The following is a 22073-nucleotide window of genomic DNA, read 5'->3' as shown; positions in this document are numbered from 1 at the left end:
CCTTTTCCCAATAGAAGAATGTAATGTGGTAATGATCCAATTCAGATCGTAGGCCTCCAGAGACTTCTCAGACTTCCAGTCTCCTCTGGAACCCTGTCAGTGCCGATCTGACCAAGTCCGGGCTGTCCTGCTGGAAGAGTAAGAGACCAAATGGAGCCGAGCTCCATTCGTCCCAGTTACGGCCATCGCACACCAGCCAGCCCCCGCCGATGCTCCAGCTGACCACAGAGACACTCGCGCACCGACCGGAGAGGGGGTGAGTCCAGCACGGATCGGCGAATCCACCCAGCACATACACTGACTTGTCAGGAACAATAAATGTTTGTTATTTTTAGCTACTACATTTTGAGGGGGGTTATTGCACGATAGCAGCTAACTGAGATGCTCCTCCACTCTTGGTTATGCTGGAGAAGCAGTTGAAATGGAATCTCACAACAGCTTTGGGCATCTCTGTTGTAGTGTTATTGTCACAGTGGTTTTCAAGTCATTTTCAGGAAAGAAGCCATCTCAGAATTATTTAGTGTAACTGATTAACAAAAAACCACCTCAACAGGTAAGCTCTGTCACAATAGTCCCTTTGTCCCTCCAAGAGTCTCCAGAGGCTTAAAACCTAAGAGTTTACTTTGACAAAAAGGAAAAAAAAACCACGTGCTAAAATAGATAAAATTTCAAAAATAATAATAAAATTAAATTCTGGGTAGTCCTATGTCCTCCTCTACCAATCAATCGTATTTACTAAGACTTAAGTACTTTCTTCTTAATTTGTAAAGAATTAACTATGATTTAATAGTAAGAATAGGATTGAGTGAATCTCTGTTCACTTCTTTTTTCTGAAGTTACAGTCGTCTGTGGGATTTTATTCTCGTTGTTACTTTTACCAGGTTGTTTCCTTGTCCTGTGCAAAGATAAAAATCTAGGCACCTGCCAAACCAAAAGAAAAAAAAAAATAAATAAATAGGAAGGGTGGGGGGAAGGAAGGAGGGAAGCTTTGTTCAATTTAACTGTTCATTGGCCTATATGAAAAAGAGTAACGAATAAACAACCTGCCACAAATTGAGGTGTGTGAGGAGGTGTAGACCTTTAAAGCATATTTCAGTTGCCACAGTTACCATTTTGCAAAATGAAGCGATGAAATTATCGAATGAAATTTTGGCTGCATTTCTCATGGGGGTCCAATACATGTTTTTTATATTGATAGCCTTTTCCTCTCCATTTGCTGTGATACTTTTCGTTCTAATTGTGCCTTGTCTTACGACTAACAGCTCATTTCCCGTGTATTTTTGCTATGTCAAAAGCTGAGATTGAAAAAAAAAATGCTTCTTTTTTATTTCTCTTGGTCTTTCCCTTCCAAACATATGTGCCTATACATGTATTGTTTATTGATGTATAACTGAATCAGAATAGTTTTACTGCTGCACAAGTAGTTTTGGAAATTCAGAGTTCACCTCCTTAAGATAGAACCTTTCATTTTACTTACCAAATTTTGGAGTTGTGGCACCCTGTGACTGTTAATGCACCCTGGAAGCCTTCTTGTGTCCAATGTAAACCTCAAAGACTCCTTCACCTACCTAGGTAACATAATAACAGAAGTTCAAAATCACTCTCTGTCCTTGCCTTCCATGGTGGTTTCTTTGTTTTGTTTTGTTGAATCCCTAAAATCCATTTCTGCTTTCTTTCTAACTTTATTCTGAATTTTTGAGACATGTAGTGTGGGTGGGATTGACCACACATCCAGGACCAGCCAGCTATGTATTTGTTTAAGCAAATCAGTGTATCAGCAACAACAACAACAACAACAACAACAACAACAAAAATCAGAGCATCCCATTTACTGTGTGTTTTCTTAGGCCTGTCGAGGTATCTCATTCCCCCAGCCACAGGAATTGGTGCAGGCATGGGAGCATGGGAGCGGTATCCAAGGCAGGCCAATTAGGGAGAGAAACATGACCCACGCAGACCAATGAGGGGTGGGACACGAATCAGTTAGGGCCAGGAGAGTCCATTCCCAGATTTTTTTTGAGCTTTTGTGAGCTGCTGAGAGATATCTTTAGGCTATAAAGTGAGCCTACCTCAGGATGTGCTAGGAAATGGAGAGAGAGGAAAAATAAAATGAAAACTGGATCGAAGACACATCATTTGAGCCCAAAGTAGAGCTTTACCTAAAAATTCCCTCTAGATTAATCAATTCAATGAGCCAATAAATGCTATTTTCTACTTAAAGCCATTTTGGGTTGGGTTTTTTTTTTTTAAACACAAAGGTTCTCATTAAAAAATTAAAATTTGTAACAGAATAATCTAAAGATAAAATGGTACACCTTAGAAATTAGCAAGTTTCTCATGAAGATATCCAAACAGGGCAGGGACAGCAGAGAAAAAAATCAAACATCAGAGGAGTGGTGGTAAGACTACTATCAACCCTTTTGGTCCTAAGTAGTGGATAAAAATGCACGAGGGCCAGATCAATACCAAACCTATAACCCACCTCACCCAGATAGATAATAACTTCACAGACAAGGCAAGTATAGAGGATAAACTCAAGTCAAATGCTCAAATTCCCTTGAAATAACTGATGCACCGAATTATTACCCCAGCTCTTTGTTCCATTCTGGGAATCTGAATCTGTGGGAGACAACCAGGAAAATGGAAACCACTCTAAACACTAAACTGAGAAACCAAATGGGGACAGGAGGGCAACCCAGACCTCAGCAACTACAGAAAGCTAGAGACTTCTGACACTGGAGGTTCAAAGGGAGGAAGTAGTATTATCAGGGCCCAGGGACAAGGACAGAGGGCTTGTCCATTGGGATTTGGTGACACAGAGGGCGTTTAGTCCCTGCTAGTGGTGCTGCATGACTCCGACAGAAAGAAGAGGAATGCCTTGGCTTCGCCCTCCTCCCAGGCTCTAGTCTCGGGTGAGGGCGTATGGTACCAGCATAGGCAGAAGCCCTCCACTTAGGGAGTCCAGGAAACCCAGCCTGCAGTGATCAGCTCTTCTGTGATACCGAGCAGAGCAGAAGGACAAGGAATAAACCTGAGCCAAGGGCCAGCCCAGAATCCAATCCACACTGGGTGACGATCTCGGTGAATGGAAGCACACCTACCTCAGTTAGCACATACTGATGATGGGTAAAAGGCATAGAATGTTCTTTGTCTCCACCCACAGTCATATTGAAGCCAACATTCAAAACAGCTTGTAAAATTTCTGAGATATGTGTTAAACTTAATATTATTTATTCAGTTAGATCCTGCTGATGATTCATACTAGAAATATTCCACACTCTTAATCCCTGTGCTAGAAGCCTTCTTCTATTGCAGCCTTCCCCACCTCACTAAATGACAACCCCAACCTGTGAGTTGCACAGGCCAAAAACTTTTGACTTCTTTCTCTCTCTTTGTTGTGTGGATTAATTCTCCTCCTTTACAGTCCTGTTTAGCCGAGCTCCTAAAGTTGAGCATTTGCAACAAGTGTTACATAACAGAGTTTATAAAAAAACTTAGATCATAGTTTGAGTAAATTACTTTTAGAGTCCTATCTAAATAATATGACCAAAGAACTTGTGTTCTATTATTCAGTTCAAAACACTTAGTCTGCTCTATATTAATCTTGTATCTTCTAATATATCCATCCATCTGTCCATGCAACATTTATACTTATACTTTGCAACAAATACTCTGTATCCAGAAAAGTGCTTTGAACATGGAATACTAGTATGGGCCATGGTGGGTACAAGTGGTTAAAACTGTTGTTAAAAAAAACAAAACTCATATCTAAATCTCATGGCATTAATGACAGTGAGGTAATTATCCAAGATGAATTTGCTAGACTCGAAGGGTCCCCTTGCATTTATGACACAAAGGAGCGATTGATGGGGCCATTGACTGGGGGTTTGAGCAGACATGTGACAGGAACAGTTACATTTTAAGAGGATCGCCCTGGCTACTCTGTCGTGGAGCAAGGAGGGACAAGAGTAGAGTCAGGGAGATCTGTTCCAAGGTGATCCCAGTGATACAGGTGGAAATGATGATGACTGGGACAGAAGGGTAACAACCCATAGAGGTATATTCAGCTTCTGGATATATTTTGAAGGCAGAGCTACTAGGCTTTGCTGACAGATACGTGTTGGAGGTTATTTTAGAGTTTGTCTGTTATACCACATAACACTGGAAACCACGTAAGGAATGTGATATTTTATCCTAATGCCAACATGGGGAACTCATTCAAAGTATTGAATGAAGGAGTGGCAGAATCAGATCTGCAACTTTAAGGCTCCCATTGGTTTTCAAATACAGAATCAACTGAAAAGACAGAGGATCTACTTAAGGTCACAGAGTTAGTGGCTGAGCCAGGGCTACAGCTCTTTGAGAGTTACCATGCTCCAGCAATATTACAGGGTCCCTTTCTATTCCATGAAACCGTATTTCTCAGCATATACAGGATGATTAAATGTCATATTTAATAGCATTACATCAATATGAAGGATAGAAAAGTCACAGAGAGATTATTTTGGTTAGCAAATATTTGGACTTGGTCTTACACAAAATCTAAAACAAATCCTGAGTTTAATTTTTCCCCTTTTACAACGTTTGTATGTGTGGAACAGTTCTTTAGAAATAAATGTTATTTCTCCTACATGTCATCTCAGATGGCCCTGGGTCCTTCAGAGTAAAAGAACTCTGGGTTTGCTTCCCTTCCACCTCAGTTGCAGACCCAAGTGGGGTGGCCAGACCCTAAGCAGGATCTAAGTAGGCCATCCATATAATGTGGGAGGAAAAGGATTAAGCACACCTTTCTGGAGAGAAAAGGCAAAATATGCATTTAAAGCCTTGCATTGTTATGCTGGCTTACAAGGACCAACTTAATTTTTCATGAATTTTTCAAGGCAGGTGTTAAACCATTGGTAGTTTGAAATCAGTTTCAGTGGGAGTATTTACACCATAGAAATTGGCAAATGCTACAAATCAAGCCTTTTTTTCCCTGCAAGCCTGTTATTAGACACTTAGCAGCATAGTACTGCTGTAAGATGTTCAAACCCTCAGGCCTAGCACTTCTGTTCTAAGAAATATTCAGAGAAACACATAAATTTTTACATATAAGAAAGGTGTCTGGGGGTGCCTGGGTGGCTCAATCGGTTAAACAGCCAACTTCTGCTCAGGTCATGATCTCACAGTGTATGAGTTCAAGCCCCGTGTCGGGCTCTGTGCTGACAGCTCAGAGCCTGGAGCCTGCTTTGGATTCTGTGTCTCCCCCATCTCTGCCCCTCCCACACTCATGCTCTGTCTTTCTCTCTCTCTCAAAAATAAATAAACATTTAAAAAAAGTTAAAAAGGAAAAAAAAATTAAAAAGGAAAAAAAGAAAGGTGTCCGTGGGAGAGAAGGTGGGAAATAATCTAAATATCCAAATAGGAGCAGGTTAAACAAATTGCTATGCAGCCACCAAAATCATATTTTTAAGTCTACTTGATGACATGAAAAATTATTCAGAATATAATAAGGGGAAAACAGAACACAAAACTCCATATGTAGTATAAGAGAAACTTTCTGTGAAAATTGTATGTGTGCATACATAGAATTTCATTTTATTTGTTTCCAGTTTTATTGAAGTGTAATTGACAAAGCATCGTACAAGTTTAAGGTGTATAACATAATGACTTGATATATAGATATATTGTGAAATGAATACCACAATAAGTTTAGCTAACATCCATCACTTTATTTATAGAATATTTTTTTGAAAAACAAAACCTACCAGCACCTGAGTGGCTCAGTCGATTAAGCATCAGGCTCTTGATTTTGGCTCAGGCCACAGTCTCACGGTTCCTGGGATCGAGCCCTGCTCTGTGCCCTGTGCTGATAGGGCTGAGCCTGCTTGGGATTCTTTCTCTGCCTCTCTGTCTCTCAAAATAAATAAATAAACATTTAAAGAAAAAGCCTAAATGGTATCAATGATATCTTTGAATGATAAGATAAAGTTGACTTTATTGTCTTCTTTATATTTTAAGTATGTTCTAAATATTCTACGATAAACATGCATTGCATTTGTATTCATTTTTAAAAATGCTATAAAAAAAAATAAGTAAGGTCAGAAGAACCTAGAAAATATAGGCTTAAATTTAGCCATCATTTTCTGCTCACCATACATTTGCTGTATCAGACTGACATCTAACAATTAGGGACAGACTCACACTTTCTGCATCCCTGAGATGATAGTGTAGTGATTCCAGATGATAGTGGTTCTGTGCCTTTTTAAAAAGCTCTCTGAGCTCTTCAGGATGTGGTCAGCTTTATTTCTCAGAACACTGCATAGAATTGCACTTCTAGCCTCAAACCCAGAAAAAGCAGTGAATTAAGCATGTAATTTACCACGTACAAGTTTAGTCTCCATTCAACATCCTTTCCAAGGTCTCTCAAGAAAGAGCTTCATGTTTCTATGCAGAAGGACTTGAGCTAGAGAGACCATCCAGGCTCACTCTTCTCATGGTAGCCTGTGATTATCTGATTAGGGTTCCCAAGAGCCACTTTTGGAGCCAGCTTTTCCAAAAGATACATGCATTCTAATCTCTCTGCCATAGGGATGGCTTCCCACTCCCTCATCATGGGGAATACCCATAGCTGAGCAGCTCTGCCAGTGACCAGAGGTAAGTGCTGATTTCACTGATGATTGGCCAAACTCGCTGGCCACCGGTCTAACCCAGGTTCTCCAATCAATGTTATTCGTAATCAAGGCGATATGATTTCCCATTCTCCAGCAACCATCAATTTGTCTCACATTTGGAAAGGGAATAAAGAGGTGTTATTAGCCTTCTTTAAATCCCAACGCTACCCATCACTGTCTGTCTAGAATGGACACTGCCGAAAATAGGAGCCATGTCTTAGATTCCCATTTTTGTATCGATAGCACTAACTGTGAAATTTACACACTTAGAGGTGCTGTGTAGAAGACTGGGGGTGTGAGAGAGGAGGAGGGCTGGTCAAAAGGAAAGATACAGGATGGAATCTCTCCACCTGTTACCTCTTATTCTTATTTCCTATCAGAAGCAGTGAGAGTGGGACCCTTCTTGCAGGCAGATTTTGGCCCATTATCTCCATTCCCCGTTCCTGGTGTAATGGATGACATAGCATTTGTGGCTTAAATAATTTATAGTGATCAATGGGAACTAACACAAGGTGAAATTGGGTCTCATCTGAGAAAAATCCTTAGTAATGACAGACGGGGGAGAGGTAAGGCCATCAGCTCTTAATTACATTCTGTCTTCTCTTGGCTGTCTCCTGCTTTCTCTTTTCTCCCTCCTTTAATACGTATTTTAAATAAAGTGAACATTTTAAATGGGCGAGCCCTCTCAGTACTCAATGCAACTTTCTGTTTCATTGGCTGGAGCCCCCTGACTAACTCACTCCTGAAAGTGATAACACCGTTTCTTCCTTCTCATCAATTGGTACCAATTAGACACCTTCTAGGTAGAGAAATAATTTGCTTAACTGCATAAGAAAATGGCCACTTCAAGCCCTTTAAGAATTTTGGTTCTCAATTACCCAGCCCTACCTCTCCTGTGAAGTGATAATTAGAGTCTAGATGATAACTGGATTACCAAGGACATCTCTCCTGACAGTCGTTTAACACCTAATCAAGTGTTAAGGTCGTAAATTATGCATTTCTCAACAGCATTCAGACCCATTTGAAAACAATTTGAAACAGTTCAAGAGTTCCTAGATGGTCTTCAGTTTTACAGGGCTATGAAGGGTTCTGCTTAAAGGAATTACCCGCTTAGAAGAATTACCCGGTTAAAGGAATTACCCACTTAAAAGACTCAATGTGTAAGGCTTTCAGTTCTTTAATGGGCTACAGATCATTATTTTTTTAACTGATAATTGAGTATCCTCCTACTATATAAGAGAAAATGGAGTGCTTCCCACAGTGTCATCGCGCCTCCCCAGGGAATTCAGATAAAAAGATTCTAGAGGGAATCTGACACCAACAGGGACAATAAAAAGGATAGAAGGAAAAGTCTTACTTACAATTTGTTTTTCTCATGACTTGTTCAAAAGCAGATCTGAAAATTAAAAGTTCAAGACTGAAAACTACAGCCTGTGTTTCACATTTCTGATTCAGGGGGAAGAGTATGAGATGCCTGCAGCTCAGTGACCAAAGTGAAAGCTCACATTAAAAGAGCGGCCATCACCATTGTCTTGTATTTTACAATTAAATTTCCCTCATCCCCATCAAAGTTCGACCAGTCTCTCTGCCTTCCTTCTGCTTCCAGAAATGCAGCTGTCTTTAAAGGCAGTGGGCGTCATACACCTTTATGACACCACACTTTTCCTTACTTTCCTAACAGTGACCATACTTCTTTCTGAGTGGGACTGAGAATGTATTTACAAGCTCGGTCTCTTCCTCTTGTGAGAAAGAGTGGTATAATTGGAAACATAGATTACACCATGTAATTGTATGTAGATAAAGATCCATCTTTATCCAGCCCAGCTCAATTAGAATATTTTTACTGCTTAATTTGATCTGAAGAGACTCGCAAAAAAGAAAAAAAAAATCTGCCTTCTTAGAGGAACAAAGTATGACACGTATAGCTTTTTTCCCTCTTTCTCTTTCCCCTGCTCCCATCCTGGTAATATCCCACATACTGAAAAAATAAGAACTAAAAATCCAAAGTGAAGACAGCCCTTTTGCATCCCTTCTGCTATGTTTTAGGACTTCATTCTCTGGGACAAGCTGAGTTGCTTGTGTGACAAACACATTGATTTCTCCAAAATAAAGATTCTTTATGCAGTATATTTACTAGAAGAAAAAGATAGAGAGAGAACGGAATCAGCATCAGATGAAATTATGAAAGATACAGAGGATAATTTTACCTGGGACAATGTAAAAATGCTCTTACTTGATCTCCTTTCCCAAGCTGTCTAAATCAAAACTTTCCATATGGCCCCTCTCTTGCTTAAGAATCTATGATGGCTGCCCACTGGATCCCAATAAAATCCAAACACCATTCAGAGACCTTGGCAATCGGGCTCTTACTCAACTTTCCATCCTTATCCTTGGCCATTATCCCTCAAATAGGCATCATCATTTCCATCTGTCAAGTAGTTATGCCCATTCTTGTCTGTCTTTGGCCCACTGTTCCCTCTGCCTCTAACTTCCTTTCCCTGCTCCTGGCAAAATCCTATGCATCCATCAAGACTAAACTCATCTCCTCTATAGCCCGTCCCTCTACCAGCTGATGTAAAAAATGAATTGTCCAGCCCCTCTGTTCACCTGTCACATTTCAATTCCTCTAGTTCGCCTTTATCGGGTTTTTAGTCTATTTTTCCCTTGGAGGATTGTTAAGTTTCCCGAGACCAATGATTATTTCTTATAATTTTGTATACCCAATATCTCTAGTACCTTGCCTGGAGCAAAAGTCCATTTTCTGGAAAGACATTCTGGAAAGATAGCAGGTCTTTTTGTCTTTTATTTTAAATGAAGTTTTAAAAGCTATTTTCAAAAAGTTTCTAAATGACTTTTTGTTGTTGTTGTTCAAACCCAAATTTTGAAGATTGGATCTTAGCCCCTATACTAAAATTCAGAAAAATTCCACACTTGGTCTTACAATTGATTTTCTTCTCTTTTAATCTTTCCTATGAAGGTATATGTGCTTAGATATGTTTTTGCTTGCAGTCATTTTTGACAGGGTCTTTTGCTCTTTGTAAATCCCCATTGTGAGTTACATAAACAAAATATTCCCCTCTCACTGGTATATTGACAGAAATAAATCACGGGCAAAGCAGACTCAAGTGATAATCTGAATTTTGAAAGGGTTTCTATTATCAGGATGCTAAAAAGTATATGATAAGTCATGATAATCATGATCATTAAAATAGGGTATTTAACATATAACTTGTTTGATTCAAGTAAAAGCAATGTCCCAGTTGATCTACAAATTAGGTGTACACATAGCTAGGTCAACAAATACATCACTCAGGTGAGTAGCATTTCTATGACAAATCCCCACTCTTTAAAAAATTTTTTATATGTTTTATTTATTTCTGAGAGAGAGAGAGAGAGAGACAGCGTGAGCAGGGGCAGGGGTCAGAGAGGGAGGGAGTTACAGAACCTGAAACAGGCTCCAGGCTCTGAGCTAGCTGTCAGCACAGAGCCCGACGCGGGGCTTGAACCCTTGAACCGTGAGATCATGACCTCAGCCGAAGTCGGATGCTTAACTGACTGAGCCACCCAGCTACCTCAACAAGTCTCCACTCTTATACATTCTCAAGTCAGGGAGAATGGTCAGGGTAGAAGCCCATTCTCAAGGGGCGGAGGATGCCCAATATGCGTGAAGATCTAAATGCAATGTGGATACCTTCCCTGGGCCCTACTCATTGGAGGTGGAGTTTATACTCCGACTTTTCACACAGCTCCAAGTCCTACCTGAGGACCGCTCCCTGGAGTCACCCTTTGGTCACATGGCCAGTGCTCCAGTATCTAGAGGTCCCTGTGAGCAGCCAAACCAGAGGATAACCTTTCCTCTCAGGCAGCTTCCATGCTGTGGTCATAGGCTAATAACATAAAAATATCATTAAACATGATTAACAAAGTAAGGGAGGTTTATGAATATGAGTATGAAAAACAGAAGCATAAGATCGAGGCTGAAGTGGCCCACAAAAGAGAGAAAAAGTAAAGCATGTGCTGAGGGCAAAGCAAAATCTACCCCTTACAGGTTATGACATGAGGATCATCACCATTGATCACAATTGTATTTCCCCAAGACTGAGACACCAATAGCTATCTCTGCACCTTATGATCTTGTCCCAAAGGTTTGCTGTCCTTTGTCCACCGAGAAGGAATGAGCCTAGTGACCCCATGGCATGGGGGTTTGTAATAGGGGAGGACATTCATCTTGAAAAAAGGAAAAAGGGGAGAATGGGACACTTCACAGTGTCTGCCCTGTGAGTGATGTGCAATGATGTAAGGTGATAGATGGATATCATTAAGTAAGATTAAATCTCATAGTGAGAAAGTTATTTCCAAAAGTCTCAATTATCTTTAGATGAGACAAAGCTTAGTGTCAAGTTGGTGCTACCAGGACTTTAACACCTCTTAACACCTGCAAGTTTCTTTTTTTAGCAAAGAGAAAGCAGACCTCAGGCTTAGAGCCTTGGCCAGGCTATGGTATGCAACTGGATTTACAATACCATTGGTCTGTGTCTGATGTATTTATTTTTTTTTTAATTTTTTACAAATTGTCAACTTGGTTTCCATATAACACCCAGTGCTCATCCCAACAAGTGCCTTCCTCCATGCACATCTCCCCCCTCCCCCCCCACACACCCATCAGTCCTCAGTTTGTTCTCAACATTCAAGAGTCTCTCATGGTTTGCCTCTCACCCTTTCCTCCACCATTTTCCCCCTTCTTCTCCCGCATGGTCCTCTGTTAAGTTCCTCCTAATCCTTCTATATGTGCAATCATATGGCGTTTGTCTTTCTCTGCCTGACTTATTTCGCTCAACATAACACCCTCAAGGTCCATCCATGTTGCTACACATGGCCAGATTTCATTGTTTCTCATTGCCATGTAGTATTCCATGGTATAGATAAACCACATCTTCTTGATNCATGGTATAGATAAACCACATCTTCTTGATCCATTCGTCTGTTGATGGACACTTAGGCTCTTTCCATGATTTGGCTATTGTGGAGAGTGCTGCTTTGAACATTGGGGTACATGTGCTCCTATGCATCAGCACTCCTGTATCCCTTGGGTAAATTCCTAGCAGTGCTATTGCTGGGTCATAGGGGAGTTCTATTGTTATTTTCCTGAGGAACCTCCACACTGTTTTCCAGAGGGGCTGCACCAGTTTACATTCCTATGTGTCTGATGTATTTAATTTTACAGTTATTACCTGCTCATTCTCTATTCATTATAGTCATAAGGTCTTTGTTTTAGAATACATTATGTAACATGAAAAAGTAAGTCAGTTTAATGTAAAATACAAAGTAAATAATAGTATAGGCTTGCATAATTATGGGAAAAATCAGAAAGGATGAATGAAGTTTGGGAAACAATGTAATTACCAGAAAATGAGACATGAGACTAGAAGTCTTGGAATAAAAATCCCATCTCTGCTACTTCACCAGTCCTCTGATTCTGAGCAAATGCATAACCTCTCTGAACCTCAGTTTTCTCAGCTATGAAATGAGAGTAAAGATAACACTGCTACACAACATGGTGGTTGGCCAATAAGCCAAGCCTAGGGGATGAGGCTGGGTAAATCAGTGGCCTGGTGCTCATTACCAATTAATTTACTTGTCCACAACAGTAGTTGTACACTATATGGTATCTGATCATATCTGCCTTGGCCAAGAAGACTATAAGCTCCCTGATGGCAGCAACTATGCCTTACTGACTACTGCACGACTCTGTGTCTGGGGCTATCCCCTCACTGTAGTACAGGTTTTATGAACATTTTTCAGTTAAGTCAAGTTAACTGCTTGGATGGAATTATCTATTTGTCTTGACAACCCAACAAAGACCCTTGAGGTCAAAAGTTGTCTACTGTGTCACATACGATTATTAGTGTAGTGAATTCTCAGTAAAGACTCACTGGTTGATAGTATATGCATCCCATGTCTGAACTGCTGACATCTAACTCGTCTCTTCCCTCCCCTCGTGCTGCCCCCCATCCATTGTCCACATGACAGGCAAGTGCTCTTTCTAATAGTCTCCCACCAAAACCCCACCCGGGATAGAATTGAAATTCTGAATACAACACACAAAGTCCTTTATTACCTCTCTCTTATTTCTAGCTTTGGTTTCACCCTCAGCAGCCCCTCTTTCCAGCCAAACTGAACAATTTTCACATATTTGGATGAGCTGTGTGGTCCCATCTCAGGAACTTTGCATCTGCTCTTCCTTTCGCTCGAATGTTCTTTTATTTCCTACCTCTGTACTGGGCTAGGTTCCACTCATCCCTCTAGCTGTCTGTCACCTCCTAGAGAAGGCCATCCTGTCCTCTTCTGCCCTGGGGCTGCATGTCCCTCACAAGAGAATGTGGTCTCGTCCCTGTGGTCTATGCCACTGCGTAGAAAAGGCTGGTTTTTCCAATCTGTCTCCACCATAGATTGTGATCCTTTGGGACAGTGGTTCTCAAACACAGCAGCAGAATTACACCTACAAGGTGATCAACTAGGTCTAAGGTAGGGCCCCAAATTAGGATTTCTAACAAGCAGTGGTTCTCAAACCAGGCTGCCTATCAGGAACCCCAGGAAGATGATTCCAAAATTTCTACTGCCCAGACTCTACTCCTAGACTGACTGAATCAGAGCCTTTTGGTGGGAGGAGCTGGGGAAAGGGGAGCATTAGTGTGTTTAGCTTCCCGGATGATTGCAGGGTTTATAATTCTGGCTTTCGGATTCTTCTCAGAGTCGAATGTGCACCTGTGGAGATGCTGTTACAAACAAGTAGGTCTGTGGTACAGCTAAGAGTCTGCATTTCTTAAGTCAGGCAGAGAAGGACAAATACCATATGTTTGCACGTATAGGAGGATTAGGAGGAACTTGACGGAGGAACAAGGGGGAGAAGAAGGGGGGAAATGGTGGGGGAAAGGGAGAGAGGCAAACCATGAGAGACTCTTGAATGCTGAGAACAAACTGAGGACTGATGGGTGTGGGGGGAAGGGGGGAGATGGGCATAGAGGAGGGCACTTGTTGGGATGAGCACTGGGTGTTATATGGAAAACAACTTGACAATAAACTATTTGTAAAAAAAGAAAAAAAAGAGTCTACATTTCTAACATGCCCCCAGGTGATGCTGACAGTGCTGCTCAGGGAGCACACCTTGAGCGGAGTGTTGGAGTAAGAGCTGACCCTTATGCATCACTAGCAGCTTCTGCCATATTGCTACAAAAAGCCATTAATGTCATTAAATGAACACCTGTCGTGCTACTGAGCCAGGAGCACCTATATGGAGTTGACATTGTCAGTAACAGATGTTTCCTCGGTGACTTTCAGGTCAGGCATCAGATTTGAATCTCCTGTTTGTGGTCTCCCTGCTCACACACAGCACCTCAGGCGTCCAGTGGGTCTTGTGTGTCTGGCAACAGTAGGCCACGTTCCAGTGTTCACTTTCTGCTGCGCTGGTGGCTGACTGTCTCACTGTGATGACCTCTTCAAAGAAAAGTTTACACAGGTTGTACAGTGTCCAATCTAGTCAAATTTGCCTCCAAATTTGGTAAAAGTCTGTATAGCTGTTTCGCATGATATGGTTTTTTAGAAGTCAGAAATGTAATTTTATGCCTAGATGGTATGCTCAGAGCCTGGTAAAGCTCCTGACATGGTGTTGGTGAGCAGTGAATTTTTGGAAGGAAGGAAATAAGGAAGAAAGGGAGGCAGGTAGTCAGGGAAAGGTAGGGGAGAAGGGGGTGGAAGGAAGGGCAGCAAAGAGAAAGAAAAGGGTGGGGAGGCTAAAAGGGGCAAATTTTGTCCTAGTTTCCCTTAATCTCCAGTAGCCCTGCTGAATCCCACCCTTACCAGCATCTCCTTCTACCAAGATTTTTGTTTGTTTTCCTCATCTGACTACAATCATGGGCACCCCTGGCATGGCAGCCTTATCCAGCCCAGAGTCCATGCAGTGTCCAGACACAAGAGCCTGGAAGATCCCCTCCTCCAGCCACTGGCCTCCTTCATAACCTTGGGGGTGCAGATCGGGACTGGGGTACATACTGGGCCAACTTGGTCTCATCCAACTCCATGTGTATTATGAAGCTGAACTTCTTAAAAATTAGAATAATTGGAAGGTTATCCTCTAAGAGATAATCCAACCAGGTAGGCCATCGGCCAATAGCATTTGAAAATGTTGAAATTAGTTACCAACTTTTCTTTTCTTTATGTCTCTCTCTCTCTCTTTCTTTCTTTCTTTCTTTCTTTCTTTCTTTCTTTCTTTCTTTCTTTCTTCCTTCCTTCCTTCCTTCCTTCCTTCCTTCCTTTCTTCCTTTCTTCCTTTCTTCCTTTCTTCCTTTCTTCCTTTCTTCCTTTCTTCCTTCCTTCCTTCCTTCCTTCCTTCCTTCCTTCCTTCCTTCCTTCCTTTTTTCTTTCATTCTTCCTTTCTCTCTTTTTTTTAGAGAGAGAGAGAGAGAACATGAGCAGGGGAGGGACAGAGGGGGAGGGAGAGCAGGTGAGGAACCCAAGCAGGTTCCACACCCAGTGCAGAGCCCTATGCAGGGCTCCATCTCATGACCATGAAATAATGACCTGAGCCAAATTCAAAACCGAATGTTTAACCAACTGAGCCACCCAGGTACCCCCATTACCAATAATTCAAATGCAAGATGTTTTCCACAACAATTTAGATTTCCAGTTTCTTTCTAAAACTGGAAGACCTGACACCGTGGGGTCGGCTTTGGTTGGATCTGAGTGGAGCTGCCCCCTTCAGCAAGGCCTGTGTTCTTTTTTTTTTAGTTTGCCACAATCCGCACCCCTCCTTATCATCCCCCAATACTAAAGCCAAACATAGATTGTTATTTGTTATCTTTATCTCATTTTACTTGAAATACATCTGCCTTTAACTTGACCTTTTTTTTTTTTGTTTGTTTTTTGTTTTTTATTCATTTTTATTTTTCTTTTATTTTTTTATTTTTTTATTTTTTTTTTTACAAATAGTTTATTGTCAAATTAGTTTCTACATAACACTCAGTGCTCATCCCCAAAGTGCCCTCCTTCATGCCCATCCCCCCCTCCCCCCCACATCCATCAGTCCTCAGTTTTTGTCAGCATTCAAGAGTCTCTCATGGTTTGCCTCTCTCCCTTTCCCCCACCATTTCCGCCCTTCTTCTCCCCCTTGGTCCTCCGTCAAGTTCCTCCTAATCCTCCTATACGTGCAAACATATGGTATTTGTCCTTCTCTGCCTGACTTATTTCGCTCAGCATAACACCCTCAAGGTCCATCCATGTTGCTACACATGGCCAGATTTCATTGTTTCTCATTGCCATGTAGTATTCCATGGTATAGATAAACCACATCTTCTTGATCCATTCATCTGTTGATGGACACTTAGGCTCTTTCCATGTTTTAGCTATTGTGGAGAGTGCTGCTATGAACATTGGGGTACATGTGCTCCTATGCCTCAGCATTTCTGTATCCCTTGGGTAAATTCCTAGCAGTGCTATTGCTGGGTCATAAGGGAGTTCTATTGTTAGTTTCCTGAGGAACCTCCACACTGTTTTCCAGAGGGGCTGTACCAGTTTACATTCCCACCAACAGTGTAGGAGGGTGCCCGTTTCTCCACATCCTCGCCAGCATCTAGAGTTCTCTGATTTGCTCATTTTAGCCACTCTGACTGGCGTGAGGTGGTATCTCAGTGTGGTTTTGATTTGTATTTCCCTGATGAGGAGGGATGCTGAGCATCGTTTCATGTGTCTGTTGGCCATCTGGATGTCCTCTTTGGAGAAGTGTCTGTTCATGTCTTCTGCCCATTTCTTCACTGGGTTGTTTGTTTTTCGGGCGTGGAGTTTGGTGAGTTCCTTATAGATTCTGGATATTAACCCTTTATCTGATATGTCATTTGCAACTATCTTTTCCCATTCCGTTGGTTGCCTATTAATTTTCTGGGTTGTTTCCTTTGCTGTGCAGAAGCTTTTAATCTTGATGAGGTCCCAACAGTTTATTTTTGCTCTCGATTCCCTTGCTTTTGGGGATGTGTAACTTGACCTTTTTCATTTGCTACTTTTGCCTGCCAGCCCCCGAGAACCCTGAGTGTACGACCTTCAGGCACCCATGCAGAGCAAATGGCCTCCCGTACAGTGTGCTCATCGTTTTTTCTTAGAACCAGAACTTGCACTGTCATTTGCTTCTGATAATTCACGTCCAAAGCGAAGTAAGGAAGAAAACTCTCCCTGAACTAACCCTGATTCCCCCGATATGGCTTTTATGCCTGTCCTTTTTCCTGGGTACAGGCATTAGCACTTGCTAATTGCTGCTCTCATTATCTCTTGGGCTCTTTGCCTCTCCACACAGAATTTGCCCACAAGGTAAACCTGTTGCCCTCCCAAGAGATAATAATACTTATCAGGACCTTTTGTAGAGTTCCTGGACCTTTTGGGATGGAAGCACACTTTGCGCACATAAAGCCCTCCATTACCACCACTGCTGTTGTCATTATTATTATTCGGGATTAGGAAGCCCTCTCAGAAGCCTTGCCAACCTCAGGCAGGTGCCACCTCACAGCCTCACCTGGCCCGGCGCAGTGACTCGGGCCGGACGCACCTGGCCACAGGACTCTCGTTCAGCCTGCTGAGTCTGGGGATTTTGCCAGAGCAAAGACCTGCCCTGAAACATTCACGCCTCCCTTGCTCAGAGGACAAAGTCTGAGGCTCAGAGAGGGTGGGGGTGAGCAGAGTCCTTCCCAGGGAACTCAGTCTCTGGGCCACACTACTAGAGGACTATTGTCACAGCAAGCCTCGAAGCAGGCGGAGCCTGAGAGGCCAGATTCTCTCTCTAGAAAGAAAGGGACATACGGTATAGTTTGGGGTCAGAAGCTGGACTCCCATCCCAATGGCCACTATAAGTGTGTGAGCCTCAGACAACAGAGTGAACTTTGCAATCTCTGATTCTCGTGTGTGGGTAATAATCCCCAACTTTACGATAATATTATGAGATTTAGATGTAAATACAATTGAAAGTACATCTGCAATATATATAAATATGTATTTATTTGTAAATGTCTATAAGTGTTGGGTATGCAGTAAGCCCTCTATTAACAGACAAAGACAGGGCTCCTTCCCTATTCAGGCTTACAGAACCACCCAGAAGTTGACTGCTTTAGCAGCAGATCCAGAGTAAACAGACAAGATGCCCCCAGGAAGCAGTGGTGAATAGAAACATCTCACCAAGAAAACAGTCTCCACTCAACAGCATTCCTACCTTATCATTCTCTACCTCTCACTGACCCCCAACCAAATAGCTTCCAAGAAAACATGAGCCTTTCCCTCTTTGATACTCAGCCTGTCTCTCAGGTATGTGCCTGAGACAACTTTTTCCCCAGCAAAGGGGCTGGGTTGGGGACATCAACACTGCTCTCTAATCCTTTTATTTATCCTTATCCACCTGACTTCCAAAAATTTCCCAGAAACCAAACTCACATCAGCTTAATAGAAGAATGTGTTGAATCAGTGATTCAAAGGAAGAGCTGACCATGTGACAAGCCAAGGTGGAGATGAGTCTCAAGGGACACTGGAAGCATAGAATGGAATGCTGTCAGGACCTTCTCTCCATTTCTCATTTCTCCTTCTCTCCACCCATCGGCCTCATTCTTTGTTGCTGCAGAACAGCAGGGAAGATGGCTACAGCAGGTGTATGGTTTTTCAGTCATTAGGGAGGCAGTCATTAGAGAGAGACTGGCTTATATCCTTTCTGATAGCAAATTTTAAAATCCCAAGGAAAAGCTGTGAGTGGCCAGCTCGAGTCAAGAGCTCACTCCTGGACTAATCAGCATTGGTCGGTGTTTGAAAAAGAGACATCAAGCTCAAAATGGAGTCCCTTATGCTGAGCCCTATGTCACCAAACTGAGACTTACTATCTAACTTGATTACAGTTTCGGCTTCCTCCAGGAGTGGAATCTCAAACCAGTAAATCTGGGATTACCCAGTCAGTTCTAGCAAAGTAATATGCCTGATAGACCCCTGCCATGCGTTCAAGGAAGGTGACCTTGCCGCAAATAGTCAACTCCTTGCTAGTATAACTTTCTTGTCCTGACTCCTTTTGCCTATAAAAGTCTTGCATCTTGAATAGCTCTTTAAAGTTCCTTTCTATCTGCTAGATGCGATGCTGCACATTTCATGAGTCATTGAATAAAGTCAATAAGATCTTTAAAATGTATTCAATTGAATTTTGTTCTTTTAACACCAGTGAGGGCAGAACATTGTGATGAGTGCAGTTTGGTCAGCGACCCTTCTCCAGACCAACCAATTGTGTTCCTCAGAATGCTGAGCTTAGGTTAAAATACAGAAGGTCCTGTCATCATCATGTGGTAGAAGGGAAGAAAAGACAATTGTTAGCACAAGGGAAATCCCTGTTACAAAATGCTAGAAGGGAATTAAGTTCTCTCTTTGTGAACCTTTCTAGGTTGCCAGACTTTGAGCTTCTCCAGGACAGAAATGAATGCTAGTGCATCTATGAATCGTGGCCATGACAAACACCTGGGAAAAGTTTGTAGAACTGAACTTGAAATGCATCTGACAACTTTTAAAGCTGCATGTCCATCTTAGGTCCTATGTGTCCATAGAAGAACGAAAAGTAGCTGCAGAAATAAAGATCCTATTCTGTCTAAAGAATTTTCTAACAAATAGAATTGCCTGAAGATGTAAGCAGGGGTCTCAGGAAGTTGAGTGTCCCTTTTAGGGGAAGACTTAGGGCCCAAGCAAATGATCACGTGTCAGGGAAATTGAGAAAGATATTTATGTACTGACCTAGATGCCTTCCCAAATGTTATTACGATACTTTGATTCTGTGAACTCAACCACAGGAGACAAAGTCACTGTACCTAAACCAGGCATCCCAAAGCACCATGGCAAGGAGAAATAACCACAGCAATACAGCCAAAGCTCCTGCTGGCCATATCTAAACACACACCTTGATGTGACCCTAGCCTTTCCTGTCCTAGGGGTGCTGGCCACTGAAGATGAATTAAAGCACACCCTTACCTCCACAGCAGTACCTTCCTGTTTGCAGACCGAAATATGCCCAACTTGGAATCTCCTAATTGTTTCATCCTAAGATATAAGACATCATTTAACCACATCCAGTGTACAATCAATAAACTAAAACTGTAAGCTATTTGAACATCGTTTCTTTCTTTCTTTTTTTTTTTTTTTTTTTTTGACATAAAGCTTTGTTCGTTTTGTTTTGGTGAGAACATTTAAGTTCCTACTCCTAGTAAATTTCAGGTACACAATACAGTGTTATCTGCTACAGTCTCCATGTTACACGTTAGATCCTTAGACCGTATTTATCTTATAACTGAAAGTTTGTACCCTTTAACAACCTCTCCCTATTCCTTTCATCCCTCAGCCCCTCGCAACCACTAATCTACTCTCTCTTTCTATGAGTTTAACGTTCTTTTTAAAAAATTTTTAGATTCCACATATAAGTGGCACCACGCAATAGTTGTCTTTCTTTACCTGACTTACTTCGTTTAACATCACACCCTCCAGGTTCACTTATGTTGTCACAAATTGTGGGATTTCCCTCGTTTTCATGGCTGTATAACATTCCATTGTATACACATTCCACATCTCTATCATGCATTCATTCATTACTGGACACTTACATTGTTAGCGTATGTTGGCCATTGTGAATAATACGTAGTGAACATGGGATTACAGGTATCTCTTTGCTATCCCCTTTTCATTTCCTTTGAGTATATACCCAAAAGTCAAATTGCTGCATCATAGGGTAGTTCTACTTTTAATTTCTTGGATAAACTCCATAGTGTTTTCCAGATTGGCTGTCCCAGTTTGCATTCTCACCCGCGGTGCACGGGGGTTCCCTTTTCTCCTTATCCTTGCCAACATTTATTATTCCTTGTCTTTTTGATACCAGCCATCCTAACCAGTGCTAAGGGATATCTCACTGTGGTTTTGATTTGTATTCCCATGATGATTAGTGATGCTGGCCATTTGTATGTCTTTTTTGGAGAAATGTCTGTTCAGGTCCTATCGTCCCTTTTCATTGGGTTATTTGGTTTTTGTTTTGAGTTGTAGGAGTTTCAACATTATTTCTTATCTTTTTTAAATCCATCTCTGATAAATTGGCATCTTGATTTTTATAAACATTTTCAATGTCTTATTTTCCTCACACAAAGTTCTATTTGAGAGATTTCCTTGAAAGGGATTTTCCTTGCTCTTAGAGCCACAACAACAACAATTAGGTGCAAGCAAGCTTTTGGAGGTGATAAATATGGTATTACCTTGACTGTGATGGTGGTTTCACAAATCTATGCACATGTTCAAACTAAACAAATTGTGCTATTAAATATATGCAGCTTTAAATATGTCACTTATATACCTAGAAAGCTATTTTAAAAAATAAAAAAAAAATCACCAGCCATTTTATAGTAAAATGTGATAAATGAGACCAGAATCACCTCCATCATGAGGTCCCCCTGAGAAACCCTGGGCAGGTACACGAAAGAAGGGCATGTTGGATATCTTGCCAGAGGCAGGGGCTATCAGTTCTCAGGGAGGAGCTGTAGTGACGTACTGGAGCCAGACCATACTAGCTTCTGAAAGCTAATTGTTAAATTTGCAGGAATTGCATGAGCCCATTGTTAAACCATCGGTGTCCTGAAATCAGGCTTGATGAATTGACAAGTGCCACCAGTTAGGCTTCCCGGACCCCTACGCTACTTTCACCCCAGCTTTACGAGCACACCGCTGATTAGCTGCAATGTATCACTGACTTTTTGCAAATGATAAGACTGATTCTGACACCGATACTTAGCTCCACCATGTAATTCCTCTCGTGATTCCATAGGGGAAATGAAGAAAAGAGCCACCTACTTTAAGGCTATAATAATTTTTCTCTTGAACCCCTGCGCACACTAGATAGGAATGTAAATTAGTGCAGCCACTATGGAAAATAGTACAGGGTTTCCTCAAAAATCAAAAACAGGGGCCCCTAGGTGGCTCAGTCGGTTAAGCATCCGACTTCAGCTCAGGTCATGATCTCACGGTTCGTGGGTGCAAGCCCCGCGTCAGGCTCTGTGCTGACAGCTAGCTCAGAGCCTGGAGCCTGTTTCAGATTCTGTAACTCCCTCTGTCTCTGACCCTCCCCTGCTCATGCTGTCTTTCCCTCTCTCAGAAATAAATAAAACATTAAAAAAGAAAAATTTAAAAAAATTAAAAACAGAATTACCATATGATCCAGCAATCCCACTTCTGGGTATGTATCCAAAGAAAACAAAAACAGAATATCAAAAAAGATATCTGCACTCCCATGTTTTTTGGCAACATTGTTCATAAAGCCAAAACATGGAAACAACTTAAATGTCCATCCAAAATAAACCCATAAAAAAGGAAATCCTGTCTGCCTTTTGCAGT

The 22073-nt window shown here is 41.6% G+C and overlaps 1 long non-coding RNA gene across 2 annotated transcripts; it reads left to right on the top strand.

The window, feature by feature from the left end:
- On the top strand, positions 1-19815 carry LOC120244197. Of its 2 annotated transcripts, XR_005531493.1 has the most exons (3): positions 1-256; positions 13992-14169; positions 19099-19815. It is a non-coding gene; the product is annotated as an uncharacterized LOC120244197 (long non-coding RNA). The 2 variants fall into 2 exon arrangements; XR_005531494.1 differs by lacking the exon at positions 13992-14169.
- The last annotated feature ends 2258 nt before the right edge of the window (positions 19816-22073 follow it).

The sequence above is a fragment of the Hyaena hyaena genome, unplaced genomic scaffold (assembly GCF_003009895.1).
Source record: "Hyaena hyaena isolate Hyena2069 unplaced genomic scaffold, ASM300989v1 scaffold_375, whole genome shotgun sequence".
Taxonomy (NCBI): Eukaryota; Metazoa; Chordata; class Mammalia; order Carnivora; family Hyaenidae; genus Hyaena; species Hyaena hyaena.
The sequence above is the reverse complement of the archived record's forward strand: the minus strand, read 5'-3'. Positions and strand labels throughout refer to the sequence as shown.